The sequence below is a fragment of the Lissotriton vulgaris genome, chromosome 7 (assembly GCF_964263255.1).
Source record: "Lissotriton vulgaris chromosome 7, aLisVul1.2, whole genome shotgun sequence".
NCBI lineage: Eukaryota > Metazoa > Chordata > Amphibia > Caudata > Salamandridae > Lissotriton > Lissotriton vulgaris.
In genome coordinates this window covers 1,562,526,959-1,562,544,450 of record NC_141695.1, presented here as the reverse complement: position 1 = coordinate 1,562,544,450, position 17,492 = coordinate 1,562,526,959, and positions in this window count along the sequence as shown.

The following is a 17,492-nucleotide window of genomic DNA, read 5'->3' as shown; positions in this document are numbered from 1 at the left end:
AGACGTGTGAAAAACTTAAAAATAGCCAAGTGTGCTATGTGAAGTAGTTAAAAATAGGTCTACATGTTTCAACCATCTGTAAGATTTTTTGGTTTTCGTCAGGACCGTGTGTTGAACGGGGTGGTCCACGCACGCTAAGGCGTGTCCAGCCCTCGTTCAAATACAGACCATAAATAGTGGTCTGGTGTAAAAAAGTGCTTTTTCCTGGGTCAGGAGAAAAACCTGTAATAGAAAAACATATAGAAGGTTGGGTATACGAACTGGGGTGACAAAACAAGGGTATACACTTTGAAAAATATTGTGCTAGGTGAATGCACCAACATTCAGGTGATTGTAAAGCACCTAACGTATCAGGTCGTACCCGTGGTCTGTCTAATGAACCAGACTGTGGTGCTCAGGCGGAGATTACCGGAGCGTAGATGTGCTAAAAAATGAATCCAGCAAATAGTTTAATACACTAGTTGATGGGACACGTGAAAGGGGAAGTGGGAGGTGTGGGAGAGCAATCGCCACTAACTAGTGCGGCGTCACAACACGCCCAGGCATTACTGGAAGTGCACGGTATCTAAGGTTAGTACCGAAGGGAGTCATAAACCGATGCTTACACTCGAAGCGATAATTAGCGCTTCATGGGCATCGAGTTGGCCAAGACGGCAAGTATCCGTCACCTGTAAATTATGACAAAAAAGAGAAAGGCGCGCATCCAATTAACCAGTTGCCTAAGGTGGATGCTTCTAGGTCCAAGACATATACTCAGCGTCTTAAATCTCATCACTGGGCACTTACTTGCGGTTTCTGCTCGTCTGGCGTACAAACCTACTTGGTTCTAACTCTGTACTGCCCCGTGGAGTGATCCGATGTGGTAGCCGCGCCGAGAAGTAGATTGTTAGCTACTTCCTCGTTGGGCGTGGCTCCAATCGGAGGATCCCTGTGGACCAATCAGAGCACGGCTCAGGGGCGGAGCCCGATGACGCTACGCCTGACGCGGCGGTCACGTGGGGTTCAGTGTTTAGCGGTTGTCTAGGGAACTGGTGGGTGATCCGAGCTCCTAGAATAGCCGCGTCCCATGGGAGATAGCTGGAATTCAGGGTTTTGGCCTGATTTCGATTGATAGACATATGGGAAAACAATTGTTATAGAGCTACAAGGGAAGGCTTCAATACCGGATAGTATGACTTGGGTACAGGCCGAGGTTGTAATGTAGGGAGCATGTGGTTAGTCCATTACTGTATTATATTGGATGGTATCATTAGGCCCAGTTTAGTGGGGCAAGGGTCGGTTAACCCATTACTGTGTTCCATGGGATGTTAACGAGCAGAAACCGCAAGTAAGTGCCCAGTGATGAGATTTAAGACGCTGAGTATACGTCTTGGACCTAGAAGCATCCACCTTAGGCAACTGGTTAATTGGATGCGCGCCTTTCTCTTTTTTGTCATAATTTCCAGGTGACGGATACTTGCCGTCTTGGCCAACTCGATGCCCATGAAGCGCTAATTATCGCTTCGAGTGTAAGCATCGGTTTATGACTCCCTTCGGTACTAACCTTAGATACCGTGCACTTCCAGTAATGCCTGGGCGTGTTGTGACGCCGCACTAGTTAGTGGCGATTGCTCTCCCACACCTCCCACTTCCCCTTTCACGTGTCCCATCAACTAGTGTATTAAACTATTTGCTGGATTCATTTTTTAGCACATCTACGCTCTGGTAATCTCCGCCTGAGCACCACAGTCTGGTTCTTTAGACAGACCACGGGTACGACCTGATACGTTAGGTGCTTTACAATCACCTGAATGTTGGTGCATTCACCTAGCACAATATTTTTCAAAGTGTATACCCTTGTTTTGTCACCCCAGTTCGTATACCCAACCTTCTATATGTTTTTCTATTACAGGTTTTTCTCCTGACCCAGGAAAAAGCACTTTTTTACACCAGACCACTATTTATGGTCTGTATTTGAACGAGGGCTGGACACGCCTTAGCGTGCGTGGACCACCCCGTTCAACACACGGTCCTGACGAAAACCAAAAAATCTTACAGATGGTTGAAACATGTAGACCTATTTTTAACTACTTCACATAGCACACTTGGCTATTTTTAAGTTTTTCACACGTCTCGAGGCACCAAAACCTTCCTAATTAGGCACTGGTGCCACATATATATTTTAACAGGGCTCAAGCACTCCGGAATAAATTCTTGGTGTGAGTAGACTTGACCCTTTTTAAAACACTTTTCACAGTTTTACTTTGCACATATAAAAACAAAGAAACCAGCTCCACTGTAACCAGGTGTCGCAGCACACCCTATGGGCATTCGGCCTATAGGGTGGGACCCCAATGATGAAGCATGTCACCAACCAGGTTGGTGAGTGAGGGGTCTTCTCTAAGGACTACTACTGTCCTATATAAAGGTTGGGGCAATTTTTTGCTAACCAGAGCCTTAAGCTCCTGATACAGAAGGATTCTCTTCTTTGTATTTGGTTCACCCATAGGGGGTACTCCTCCATTGTTGTTAAACACAAACTTCATCTTCATTCTTCTTTTGGTCCGACATATATTGTGGTAGTTTAGTTCTTATGGCTCTCCGAAATAGCAAGGTTACAGGACTCTCACCAGTTCTGGAGTGAGGAGGTGATCTATAGGCACGAAGGGCTTGACACATGGCTTGGTTGAGACCAATTCCCTCTATCAATTCTTGATGAATTACCTTCTCCAGGATTCCCATGAATCATTTAACAACACCATTGGCTTGGGACCAGAGAGGTATACTCTTCTGATGCTTAACATTGAGTCAAACAAGAAACTCCTTGCTTTGTTTGCTATTGAAAGCTGGGCCACTGTCAGATTTGAGAATAGTGGGGATGCCCCACACTGCAAAGATGTTATCAAGTCATTCAATTACTTTGTCATGGGCTGCCTATGACAAGTCTCCCTCCAAAGGAAAACTTGAATATTTATCAATGACTACCATGAGATGATGTTAATTTTCTAGTGGCCCAAAGAAGACAATTGCAACTCTCTCCCAGGCATGTGCAGGAAGATCAGACAGTGTCAATGGATGTTGCATCACATTGAGGGATAAACATTTACAAAGATGAGACATTTTCAGATCTTTTGCAACCTGTTCATGTAGATGGGGGAACCACACTCAGTTTCTCAGGGCTCTTTGGATGGCTCCAATTCCACAATGTCCTTTATGGACCAGTTCAAGGATTTGCTGCCTCAAACTCACAGATATTACGATTCACAATTCTCTCAACATGATACCTTCTCGGGTGAGGGATGGCTCATCATCTTCATTTTTGAATGTTTGAAATTTGACCTTATCAGCAAGTGTTGAATACTTGTCTTTCAAGATTGTATTGTAATGATGTCTTTGAGGATGAACATATCCTTATTTGCTTTTGTTGCAGCAATAATTTGTTCAATGGATAGAGCTACTGGCGTGCTGGGCCTCACAATGAAGTTGAGATACTCTTCAGACACTTTGAACATTGAACTGTGTCGATGTACTGCCACTTGTGAAAAGTAGTCTACAGGGTTTGATCTTCCTCAGGCTTGTATACAATCACATAGTAATACTCTTGCAGTAGAAACCCCATCTCTCAATACTGGACCGAATTTTAACTTTCAGTTTTCCATAGAAAGTGAGAAACACCCGTGGTCTATAATGATAGTGACATTTTTCCCATATAAAAACACATGAAAATGTTCGCAGGCCTACACTAGAGCAAGACTCTCCTTCTCTGGCTGGGAGTTGCCTCATTTTGTTTCAGACAGACTCCTACTGCCACAGGTTACAATGTGCCTCTGGGTATTCGGATGGCCATTGTGTTGAGAAAGGATTGTACCCAGCCCTACCGGGCTTGCATCTACTGTGTTCTGAGTTTGTAACTTGAGGTCAAAATAGATAATTTCAGTTGCATTCTAAATTGCATGCAGGTTTGTCTATCCACCCTCGAGGACAAACTAGCAGCTCAGAGATCCATAACTGAGGCCATGAGTGCACATAAGGAGGACACCCAATGGAAACTTGCTGACCTAGAGAATCGCTTATTGCAAAACAACTTGAGAATTTTGGGCATACCAGAGGGAATTGAGGGGCAGGATATACGCAAATTTGCGGTAGATCTTTTTAACAAGGCCTTTTTGGAGTTATCACTGTAGAACTGGGACTAAGAAATACAGAGGGCACACCAATTTCCTTTTAAACAACAACCTGTGAGAGCCGGGCAACCTGCTCCAAAGCCCAGGGCTATTTTGATTTGCCTAAATAACTTCATGGCTCTCCAGGCAGTATATGAATTGGCGTGACCTAATAGGAAGCGGGCAGGAAAGAGGGCCCAGTTTTTTGTTCAAACCGATTTTTGTCACCAAACGGTTAAAAAAGCTGGTAACTCCACCAATTATTTACACCATTTCGAGGCAAGGGAGTGCCGGCATTTCTGCTGACCTGACCAACGCTTAAAATAGTGTAAAAGGAGCAAACACGCTTTTTTCCATTGGAGGTGCAAGCTAAGGAGTATCTACAATCATTATAGGGGTGGCCTCTGACATGGGACATTGTACTCCCTGTTTGCTATATTCCTACTCGGTGGTTTGACATTTAATTTATTTGTCTATCAATTTAGGAATAACATATAAGTGAGATCTAGTGGGTGGATTTAGTGGTTGGGTAGGTTAGATAGGGTGAGGGGGGCATACCAGGCAGCATGGGAGCTTCCCATCTCATGGGACCTTGGGTCCTATTGCCTCATTTGGTGTTAAGGGAAGGAGGCAGAGGCTGAGTTGGGAGAGGGGTGTAGGGTGGTAGGGTGGGGGGCATAGGGATGGGATGGGGTCAGAGGGTGGGGTGATGGGGGTGGCATGCTTTTGTTGAAAAAGGATCAATCCATCACATGAGGAACTTGGTTGGTTATATTTTTGTTATGATTGGTAGTAGAGACATCTGTTGGTTTAATGTTGAAGTGAATTATAGGAGGTAGGGCGACACCTTTAGAGATACATATATACTCATTCGATGTATGTGGGCTGAATAACAGTGGGAAAAGGCAGTGGGTGGCAGCGGATTTGCGGTTAATGAAACTAGACATTGTTTGTTTACAGGAAACACACATTCTGTGGGGTAAACTGAGGGTTTTAAATGAGCTTGGCTATGCATTGATTATAGGCTACAACAAATAGGGGCGTATCTCTTTTGGTGAAGTGGGGGATTCAGGCCACGGGTGGATATTGGCTGATGATCATGGCAGATGGGTCATCACAGAATGTGTTTTAGGGGACGCCAAGTTTGTTTTGTGCCCAGTCTATCGGTTGAACCTCGATGAAACATTAGTATTAGAAGGGCTGAATGTAGAAGTGGCTTTGTGGCCTACGCCCCTGATTCTATGTGGTGATTTTAACTTCCACTTGGGCTGTCAGGAATCGGAGTTAGATAACAACAATTACGGTGGTAGAAAACCCAAGGTTTTTAGGGCATTGCAGCAGCTATTGGTTGATCATGGATTGGTTTATCCGTGGAATACTCTGAAGCATCCATATCTAAGATTTACATTTGATTCACACCCACACAATAAACTGGTCCAGTTGGATTATTTCTTTTTGTCAAGGCGTTTATATCTGGGGCTAAAATTCAGGTATGGCCAAGGATAATGGCAGATCATGGTCTGCTGTTGTTGGATATTCCCGGCCTTAGCAGAATTGCTCCAGCAAGATCCTTCTTCTTTGATAGGAACCTCTTGCTGGGTACTCTGTTTCTTAACCACATTAAAACTTTTTTAGTGCAGTTTCTTGTTATTAACCAGGACTCAACTTCTAGGGCCCTGGTTTGGGATGTCTTAAAGGCTGAATTCAGGGGAGAAGCTCTCAGCTATGGACTTTTTAAACAGAAACAACTTAATTCTACTATGCAGGGTCTTCTGGATGATCTTAGAAACACTGAAGAGAAGCTTATGCAAGGGATATCAGCTGGTGTTGTCATATCTCTACTACAAACTGTGGTAGCCCACTGTAGGGCTAAAATCAATCTTGTCTAGAGCAAGGAATTGCTAGTAAATATAAATTATTCAGAGAAGAGAGCTATGAGTATGGAGAATCTACAGGGTGATGTCTGGCACAAAGGTTACGATCCAAAGAAGCCGAACGAAGAATCTGCGCTATGACTGATTCAGGGGGGAGGATAGTTGAAACAAGTGATGGATTCTAGATGTCTTTTACATATTCTTTGAGGTGTTGTAGGCCGAGAGCAATCCCAGCAGTCATAGTGGGGAGGCTCTTTTACAAAATATATATACTGAAGTGCTAGGTCATGAAGAACAGATTATGTTGGACACCCCCATTACTGTGGAAGAGCTGGATGAGGCAATACATTCACTAGCCAGTGAAAAGGTGGAGAGTCCAGGTGAACTTAAGCTAGAAGTCTTTAAAATATTCAGGAGCTAAAGTTCAATATGTTGGCCACTTTTCAAGACGCACAATGTGGAAACACTCCACCTTCTTGGGATGAGGCAAACATTATTGTTTTAAAAAAAAGATAAGCCTCTGGCCTTGCCGAGTTCCTGCAGACCAATCTTCTTATTAAATTGCGACTGGAAAATCTATGCTAAAATTTTGGCATCACGACTGGCACGGGTGATTACCTCATTGGTCTCCATCCACCAACATTGTTTTATACCTGATTAGAATATGTTGGCTCCTGGCAGGAGCACAGTCAATCATATAAACACGGTAGTGACCCTGTTAAACCTAGCAAGGGTACAACATACTACCTTGGGTCTGGTGCTACTAGATGCCGCCAAAAAGGAATTTGTCTTTGTCTACTGGGTGTTTCTATGGACAGTATTGCGACAGTTGGGGTTTGGGTCGGGGTTTAATAAGGCCATTCAATTTATGTGACCATATGAAGACCACGATTGCCAAAATATGCATGATGGGTTAGGAGTCTAAATCAGTTTGTATAACTAGAGGGACAAGGCAGGCCTGCCCGTGCTCCCCACTTTTGATTGCTTTGTATATTAATCCCTTTTTAACAATGTTGGAAGGTAGTAACATGATCAGCTCTGTATCATGTGGGGGGCTGCAGTTCTGGGTGTTGGCTTTTGCAGACTACATTCCTTTTGTGACCTCAGATCCAGCTATGGCTATCCCTGAGATAGAACGACTGGCCAATGCATTTGGGGCTGTATCAGGGTATAAACTCAACTCAACTAAAACACAGATTATCTGCACCAAGGCGCCTGTCCAGGTGATCCGAGGCTAACTGATGAAGGTTTTAAAATCAGGGTGTGTGGGCAGGATTTAGTTGAGGTCAATTGGGGGTCCATTCTTGCTGGAATTAAGCAAGAATTAGAACGCATGGAATGTCTACATCTCTCACTGGTTGGTAGGTGTAATGTCCTCAAAATGAAGGTTCTACCCAAAGTTTTATATTACTTTAGAGCAGAAGCAGTTGAATTAACTCGGGCACAGCTGCAAAGTCTACCATCATTTTGTGGTAGATTTATTTGGGGTCAGGGTAAGTCTCACTGAAATACATGACATTATCATTATAAGCATGGGGAGTGGGCAGTCTCTAACTTCACATTTTATCATTGTGCTTGTATTCGACAGAACATGCTAATTTTGTTAACATGGAAGGTGGTGGGAAATGATGCAGAAGCACCTTCTATATATCAGATGCTGCTTGGCTCACAAGCTAAGATCTGTTTATTTAAGATTTTGGAGCAAAGCTACAAAAAAAAGGGTTTTAAGGCTGTGTTAAAGGCTTTTAAGGTCTGGAAGGTGGTGCAGAGAAGCCTTCAGATCGTGGGGATATGTTTTTACACACCTACGGCTGATTCAACACTCTACTACCCACTGTCTTTTGGGATTTAATAACTGATAGATGGAGGTCTAAGGGAATAAGACAAATAGGTGATTGTTAGAACGATGAAGGCTTCTCCTCTTTTTTTTTTATTCATGGCTGAAATTGTTTTACTACCTAAAACCAAGGGGCATATTTACAAGGGCTTTATCTCCTCTTTTTCGGCTTACAAAGCCAAAAAAGCGGAAATAAAACCAGCGCCCTATTTACAAGAGAGTTCTAACATGCATAATCGCATGTAAGCACCCTTTTTCCCAATGCCTCCCTTTGCATCACTAATGAGATGTGAAGTGGGCGCTACTGGCCAAAGTGGCCATACCCCAGATGGACTACCTTGGAAATATCACAGATGTTTGCATCGCAATATATACAAGGCAGCCCACATGATTTTAGCACACATTAGATTTTGGTGAAAACTGCAGTTTTCCCCAAAATCTAACGTCTGCTAAAATCTTGACTTAGCCATCCCTAACATAGGGGGTGTATTATGCTGATACGACCCTGTGGGTCGTATCATCAAGGGTATTGACCTTTTGCAGGGCACATCGCTGGAAAACCAGCGATGTTCCCTGCAAAAGGGAAATAACCTCGCTATCTCTGGATTTTTATCGCCCTGGAGTAATGCGTTGTTTATTACGCACTACCAGGGCGATAAATACCAGAGATAGCATGCGATAATATAATTATCGCTAAGCACGGCCAGCGATGATTATCACTGGCCGTTGTTAATATGCCCCCAAATTTTTTACATATCTGCAGATCCGGGATTTTTTATATATAAGCTGGAAGCAGAGAGTGCTAAAGCCTAATCTCTTAGTTGAGGCCATAAAACGTATAGATATGATTGGTGTATTATATAGTTGTTTGTTAGATACACAGCAGAACGACCTGGCGGCTCAAAATCTTAAATGGAGCAATCGGTTGCGACAGCAAGGGTTTTTATGGAGCAAGCTATTGATATGGCCAAAACACATATTGGTATCAGCCAAGCTAAAAGCACAACATTATGAGACAATATTTATTCTACAATGGGAACAATGGGAAATGCTTTCGCTGTGGGGAGGAGCAGGCTGACATTGTACATATCTTTCATTCTTGCACTTATCTAGCACAACTGGAGAGACACATTGAAGGTTTTCTGACCGAGATTACTAGGGTAGGCATCAATATTTCACTAAAAGCAATGTTACTAAGTGTAGGGTATAGGAGTTTGGAGGGGCAAGGGGCACATATGTTTCGTTATTTAATCTTCATAGGCAAAGGACAGCTAGTGTATGTACTGCTCAGTTTGGTTACAGAAGGAACCTTCTACTTTTGAGATGTGGATAACCAGAGTATATGCTGTTCCAATCTTAAATATAGCCTATATTCCCTTAAGGGCACATGAAGACGCAAACTGGGTGTACAGATTTGAGGGCCCATGATTGAGCATATAAAATAGCTAAATGAATTTGTATGGCATCCCTTTTTTTATACTATATTTTTCCTTGTTAGTAAGTGTTGGCTTATATTTTCTTAAAAGTATGTTTGTATTGTGTATAATAAAACATGTTATGGAGCGCCGGGAAACCCTTGTGGGCAGCTGTCGCGCTCTACAAGCTCAATAAATAAATAAATAAATACATTGAAATAAAAAATATATATATATAATTAGCAGAGCCAACTATAAATTGCACCCTCGCCATGCATTGCTTCTAGTCTCTCATATTACATCACTCATGACATGTTCTATGACATAACTTATTACATCACTGATGACATCTCAAATGAGAGATTCTATCACTGAACCTAAAAATTCAAAAAGGACCCAGTGGCCTATTTTCCCCATTAAATCGAATTAAATCTATATTTCAAATAACATGACCATGATTTGCCAAGTTAATTCACTACATGTTAATGTCATTCAGTATTGGTAAAAGCCCAGTGGCCCATCCATTTCTAAATATTTTCCTAGCAGAATTATACCAAGCCTCCCTTCAGTTGGTACAGTAGCAATTTACTCCCAAAAATATTTTCTTTAAATCAAAGTTAGAGAAGAAAAGAAATTTCCTTTACGAAAAACTAATCCCTAACCAAAAGAGTGCATATTAAAACAAAAGTACAAATAAATTCATTCATATGAAATTAATGTCATTACTACCTTTTGCTTAATAATATATATTATACCAGTCACATTGTGATACAATACCATACAAAGCTTTTACAGAAATAGAAGAAAATAACAGAAAACGAGGGGGAGAAAGAAGGAAAAAAAACAATACTGATCCAGAAATAATGAAAACAATCTTAAGAAGACTATCCAATATGCACAAATAATTCCTCATCCACATTCAAACCTCCTGTGGTTTTGCTGTTTCGACTAATAATATATCCAGACCCCAAAATCCTCAATTTCCTTTCTCTGTCCCTGCCTCTTTAATTAACAGCAATCCCTTCAATCTCGAAAAAGCAAAGTATGTTGGAGTTTGGAATATGCTCCAATTACCAATGTCTGGCTGGAGGATAGTTCTGATCACAGTTTTTAGTAGCTCTGAGATGTTCAAGTATTTATTTTTCACTGGAAAAATGGGACTACAACATATTGTCGACCACATGGGCACTTCAAAACATATACACAATAAGCACTGCTACAGGTTATAAATGTTCCTATATTGGTAATCTTACCAGTGGGTAATCTATTGGTCTTTCTGTTTGTACTTCCTTTACATGTTTTGCATCTTCTGCACTTGTAAAACTCTTGTTGTTCCTTTAGGCACCCCTTCTTGTTATTCTGTTTTCCAAAATAACTATGAACCAAAATGTCTTTGCCTGTCTTAGATTTTCAGTAGGTTACAAGAGGATGTAGTGTAACGATAACAAACTCGGTTGCCGATGCACTCAAGACGGTGTATACACTGTTAAGTAACAATATACAAATGAAGATAGTGAAACAAAATGACACATCTGAGCCATACCCGGCATCAGAAAGATATCGTCAGCAAATAGAATAATACCCTGTTCGCCGTGGGCAACAATTGGAAAATATAACACAGTATGATCTTCAGCCTGAAACTTTGAAAACAAACCTGTAAATAATTGACTTCTCATCATTGACTCATACGAAGTATCGGCGGTCAAGGGCCCGGCTGGGTTGGAATTATCACCAGCTGAGCGACCTTCCTGATCTGAACACAGCCATCTAGCCCTGAGGAATCGCGAGTGCGATGAAACACGTGTCGGCTGGCTGTTTGCTACATTAAAGACTCCAAGATTTACTCTTCATGAGAGCCTTTGTTGTGATACTTCTGTCATTTTGTTTCACTATCTTCATTTGTATATTGTTACTTAACAGTGTATACACCGTCTTGAGTGCATCGGCAACCGAGTTTGTTCATGTAGGGGTAGTTTCTTTCTACTCTATTGAGTGGTTCAAGGTTTTTCCACTTGCCGTTTTGCACCTGTTCAAATAACTATTCCTTACTGGTGTGCGTATAAACGGGCAGTGCACCCAGATTGTAACTGATTAAAAGCCTTCAGAATTCTGTATGTAGTGTAACGATGTTTCCTGTCACCAGGTCCGACTTCACCGAGTGCCAATGTTTGGTCAGAATTCTTTTGATTGTTGCTGACTCAATATTGTATGTGGTACTTAGGCTTACCTGATTAGAATATGTTGCCCTGCTTCTCTTTATTAAGAGGCTATTGCTTGATAATTTAGCTGCTTTTTCCTAAGCACCTTAGTAGAGTAGCCCCTAGCTTTAAACCTCCCAAACATTCTCTTCTCTTCACTCTCCAAGGCCTGATGGGAGTTAAAATTGCACTTTGCCCTTAAAATTTAACAAGATGGTATACACCTTTTAAAGTTCTTGGGGTGATGACTAAGGGCATGCAGGACACAGTTCCCGTCTGTACTCATGATACAGGCTAATGTGTATAGTATTGTCTTTGATCTGTATATGAGCATCTAAAAAAATCCATCTCTGTCCAGTGAAATGTAGGTGTAAACTTGAGATGTGTGTCAAAAATCCCTGTAATTTATGATAAGGTCAATCCCAGATGACAAAAAGGTTGTCGATATATCATGCCCAAAAGACTTTGTGCCTCGTCCAATCATCATTTTTCTCTGACCACACATGTTGTTACTCACACCAGCCCATAAAAATCCCTGCATAACTGGGTAAAAAGGAAATTCCCAGTGCTGAACCAAAGAGTTGTCTGTTACACTGGTCAGTGAAAGTGAACAAAATTTGTTTCTAAGTAAAAGCCCAGTTTCTCCAAAAACATCATCGATTGGTTATACATGCACATTGACTTGTCTCTGAAAAAGTGTCGGCTACCATGAATGCCTAGCTCATCCCCAATGCAAGTATAAAGGAAGATCACATCTATAGTCAATAGAATGCAACTGGATTTCCATGAAATCGCCCCCACTTTCACAATAAAATCAGTACTATCCCTATATTAGGAGTGTACATTCAAAAATGTGGTAAACGAAAATAATCCAAGCACATGGATGTATTCTCTAAAGGTTTGCCATTTGCCGAAATGATTGGCCTTCCTAGTGAGGTTTCCATATCTTTATGTATTTTATGCAACATGTAAATAGTTTGTTAATATACAAAAATTGGTACTCATTCATACTTAGAAGGCCCGTCTCTTTCCAGTTGTGCAGTAAGGCCTAAAAATCAAAAATAGTCTGCCTATATGTTCAGCACGTAGTTTGTTCATAACTCTCTAATACATTGAGCTGTATTTTCACTTCCTGCAAATTCTTGATTATTTCCCAGAGCACCACATTCCCACCTTCCTCAGAGGACTTGATAACACTAGTGAAGTCCCTGCTTCAAGTATCTCGTGCCTGTTTTGTTTCTTGGTCAAATTCTAAGCGTGGTGATTTCTGCTACTTTGCCATATGTATATAAACTGTTGAGCAACAGCCTCATTATAAGTGTCAATGTTATGATGTTGTGTGACAGGATTATATCTTGACTTAGGTTTAAAATGATTTGTAATGATTATATCTGTTTCATGGCCCAGCATGCATAAGAGGTCACTCTCTGAAGCCCAATGTTCAGTTTCACCCTCTAGCTCCATCAAAGATGCCAATACTTTTAAATCACAATTACATAAATCATCAAATGTATGATCCAAGATGGGGGCGCTGCGATAAAAACTAAGCAAGCTTTGTTTCTTTTCTTGTTGAACAAACAATTTAAATTTTCGAGCAAGCAGAAACAAATACATATGAGTCTGACAATAATTCAAATTAGCAGTAGGACAAAACGAGACCCACTTCTAAACGGGATTTTTCATCAGTAAGTTCATGCGTGGATAAAATAATAAAAGTAAGATTTGCTTCACCCATTACTTGTTCCTTTTGGTGTGCCGTGTTACCTTCTCATGTGGCAATACTTCCTTTACTGCATGCCCCACCACTACGGGTTTTCTTCCTCTGTCTTTGTTTCCTCCTTTTCCTTTTATTGACTTTTTTTCGGGGTCCCTTGCTATCCTGTAAAAAGCCATAATAATCCAAGGAGGGGGACGTCATTGTATCTTTGTGAGAGGGGCCCACTTGTTCCTCCAAGTCAGAATGCGTATCTAATCAATATTCTGAATTATAAATTCTTTTTGTCATGATGTTTATATTCCCTCCTTGCTTCATAATATCTCCTTCCTAATGTCAAAATTCGACCACTGACATAATCCTGTTTATTGCGCAAAATTCCTGCCTTTAATGGCTAAATCCCTCCTCATATTTAGCTAGTCCCTTTTCCTTTTCTCCAAGGAAGGCTTGAATTTCATCTCGAGGCTGATGTTCTGTTAGAAGTGGGAGTCTCTAGTTTGCAGTGGCACGCACCTTGTCCAAGTAGGGACCCCACCTTCTATTCAGGGTAAGGTAATAATACATCTTAAATAACCCATGCTCATCCCCTTGGTAGCTTGGCACAAGCAATCAGGCTTTTCTCAGAGGCAATGTGTAAAGCATTTGCACATAACACACAGTAAACAATAATGTATTCTTTATTTGATTAAAAAAATATATATTCATAAAAGTGGAGTACATACAAGCATATACATAAATAAACAGTTAAAATAACTAAAATGTGAGGGAACTGCTTTTTTTAAAGAAGAAAAAGAAAAAAGAAAAAAGGTATCAATATTGGTACTAAAATATAGCTTTGTCCCATGTTGGTTTCTTTAAAAAAGCATTGTCAGGCCCTTCCGGTTACTGAGTGAAATTACGGTATGCACAACGAATAAAAATTGTAAGGCCTATGTTTAAAGCTGTATTTTCAGGAGTCAGAGCTGCGATAATTGCCTGTTTATGGGTCCGGATTCCCAGCCTGTTTCACTCAATTTTCAATTTTAGTCTGCGCTGTGGAAGTAGAGCGGGGCAAAGACATACTACATGCTCCTGAGTTTCAGACGTCTTGCCACACCCTCTGCACATTAGATCCTCTGACGTTCGGTGCCAGGAGGGTAAATCCTTTAAAAATTGCCAGTCACCCAATCTAAGAGCCATAAAGCTAAGTTTCAAGTACAGGGGATAAGTGCAGGACAGATAAGAAGGAGGAGAGGCCAGCCCATAAGAATTCATTATTGCCTATGCGTGTCTGCGTTTAGCAAAGTGAGCTTTATCAGTGATTAGGGACCTCATTCGAATGCGTTTCTTAATGATGATTTTAAAAACTGCCTTGCTGGGGTTGAGATCTCATAGATCGCCCGCAGACATTTGCTGGACGGAGTCCTTCAAAAATCAGCCATAAGAGCCATCTGGGTTTTTCTGAGAAATGTCTAGCCAAAGTAATGACTCCAAGGAACCTGGGTCTGCTTGCCTAAGTTTGTGGCACAGATTCAAATACGTGCCAGTGTTTGAAATTTCATAGTTTAGTAAGCCCAGTTCTAATCTAATCTGTGCGGCGGAGGCTGCTTTAGGCATGTGAAGGACTTTTTTGTAAATTTTGGTCACATGTTGGTTTAAGTTGGCGTTTAGCTTTCCCCTACAAAATTTAAATGCCATCAGACAGGGTAGGCCCGCTTTTTGCTCTCATGACTTCCAACAGTGGTGATAGACTTTGGACCAGACAGTTTTTTTGAGAGCTTAGAAAGGTTCACCTGGAATACAGTAAACACACTATGAAAGGACACCACACAATTTTTAGAAAAATAGCCAATATTAATCTCAATACAAATATTTCAAGAATAAAATCAAAATACAGTTCCTTGAAGTCGATAGCGCCATCCGTGGTTATCCCGGTGTCGTGAACAAACAAATTCAACAGTTCAGGCCAACCGCTGTGTCGCCGGTCAGCTAAGGAGTTCGGAAGGCCTTGGAAAAACAGGGCATTGTGGACCTTGCAATGAGATCCAAAGATGCAGCATCGGCTTCGGAGGTTATGCAGGTGTCGTCCGGACCTCATCAATTTTTTCTGTCCACACATGTTGTTCCTTGCAACAGCTTAAAACATCTTTGCATAACTGGGTACAAATCAAATGCCACCACTGCACACACGTGTTGCAGATGGAACTTTGTGAGTTTGAAGTCAGGAGCACGGGTGTTGGCAGGCATTGGGGCTGTGGTTCGAGGTGCAGTGGTGCGGAGTGCAAGTGCGGTGCCTTCAAGTCGCGGTGCAGGCAGCGGCTCACTGACGGCATCGGCTGGGGTGCAAAGTGAAGCAATGCTCGTCACGGTGCTGGCAGGTTAAAGTGCAAGCAGTAGCATCATCGTTGCTGATGCACTGATGTCGGCAGACGATCTGATGTTAATGGCACTGGCATCGGTAGGAAAGGCTGCGGTGTGGGAAGGGTGATACATGGAGTAATCTACAAGCGGTGCCCTCAGGCCATGATTAAGGCAGCAGCATTAATGTCAGTGTGGAGGGATGTCGTCAGGGATACTAGGACGACGATGTGAAGCGGGCGGTGCAAAGTGCGGTGCCCTCAGGTCACGGTGCAAGCAGCAGTTTAGTGGCAGAATCGGTCATCGTCGTCTGTGAGACCAGGGTTGCGGTGTGAAGTGGGGTGATGCTCACTGCGGTGCCATCATTGATGATGTCAGGTTACTTTTTCTTCTGTTGCAGCATAAAACACACAGTTGCCAGTGTTGGTAGCAGATGAACTTGTAGTCTTTGCTGTTCTTGAGACTACTTTAACAGGTGGCAAGCTTTAAATCAAGCCCTTGGAGAAACTCAAGAAAAAAAAGTTGCAGACATTCCAGTCCAGTCCTTTCACAGCCCAAGACAGAAGCAGCTACTGCAGGCCAACACAACAAAGTGGTAGTTCCCCCTCACAGCTTCTTCAGCTCTTCTCCTTGGAAAGTTTCTTAGTCCATTTGAGATCAAAAGTTCTGGGGTTAAGGCCCCAATATTTATACTACTTTCCCTTTAACGCTTTAGGCAGAAAGTCTCTGAGTTCAGTGAAATCTAACCCCGGGCGGGTAACTCCGCTCCACCAGCGGAGTTTGCAGATTTTTGCTGACTCTGCACACTGTTGCGAACACAGAGTTTAGGCAAAATTCCCCTCCATGGAGGAGCGGAGTTAGCCAGCCCCCCAACCTCCTAAATTATTGAAAACATTTTCTTTAAAAGGCACTTACCTGCGTGACTGCCTCGTCCTCTGCCTGGCCGCTCTCTATCTTGCTCCTTGCCATCCTTCTTCTACGAAAAAACCCTACGTTGTACGTCTTGCACATGCACATGTGCATGAGCAAGAAGTACAATGTAGGAGTTTTTTCATAAAAGAAGGACGGTTAGGAGCAGGAAGGAGAACCACCAGGCAGAATAGGTGGCAGCCACGCAGGTAAGTACCTTCTTTTTGAATTTTTCATTCATTTTACGAGGGGGAGGGAGCGTAGCGTAGTTCCACAGAGTTGTTTTCAAACTCTGTGGAACTACACGTAGAGGCACTATGCCATCTCCGACCACCCCTGGTGAAAACCATTCCCTTTCAATCTAGTCCAGCTTCACTATAGGAGATGGGGACAGCATTGTGCAGAGCTGACACAGCCTATTCAGGTACTCGTGAAAACTCTCCCCACCACTTTAAATGCAGAAAGGTCTATTCAGCCTGGTTATGAGTCACCAAGGAAAAGCAGGACGCACCTCAATCCCACTTGTGACTGTCTAGTGCTGGGTTCTCTAACCTTTTCTGTACTGAGAGCTACTTATGTTCAATGATTATGCATTGAGAGCTACTTATATTATTAGTGTTGTATAATTTAATTTATTTTCTATGTATAATAAGTCAACCAAGCAAAAGCTTTAAAATTTAATAAGTTGGGCTGCACACTGGTGAGCTACTCAGAGGTAGCTGGAGAGCTATAGTAGCTAAAAAGCTACTTGATGAAGACTCCTGGTCTCGTGTGAATGCACATCCCCAGCTCCTGTCACTCCAAAACCAGACGGTGAATACACAGACAGGCAGAGGCACACATGATAGTAAGAAAGAAAATGCCCACCTTATTAAATGTTTCTATCTTGTCCTAATGGAAAGTTACACTTGTAAGATATTATAAGGAAGCAGCCATGTTAACCTATGGGACAGGCAGCCTTTTCAATAGTGAAAAACAAAATGTGCACTATTCAACTATCAGGACATGTAAAACACACTACTGCATGTCCTACCTTTCACATACACTGCACCCTGCCCACAGGGCT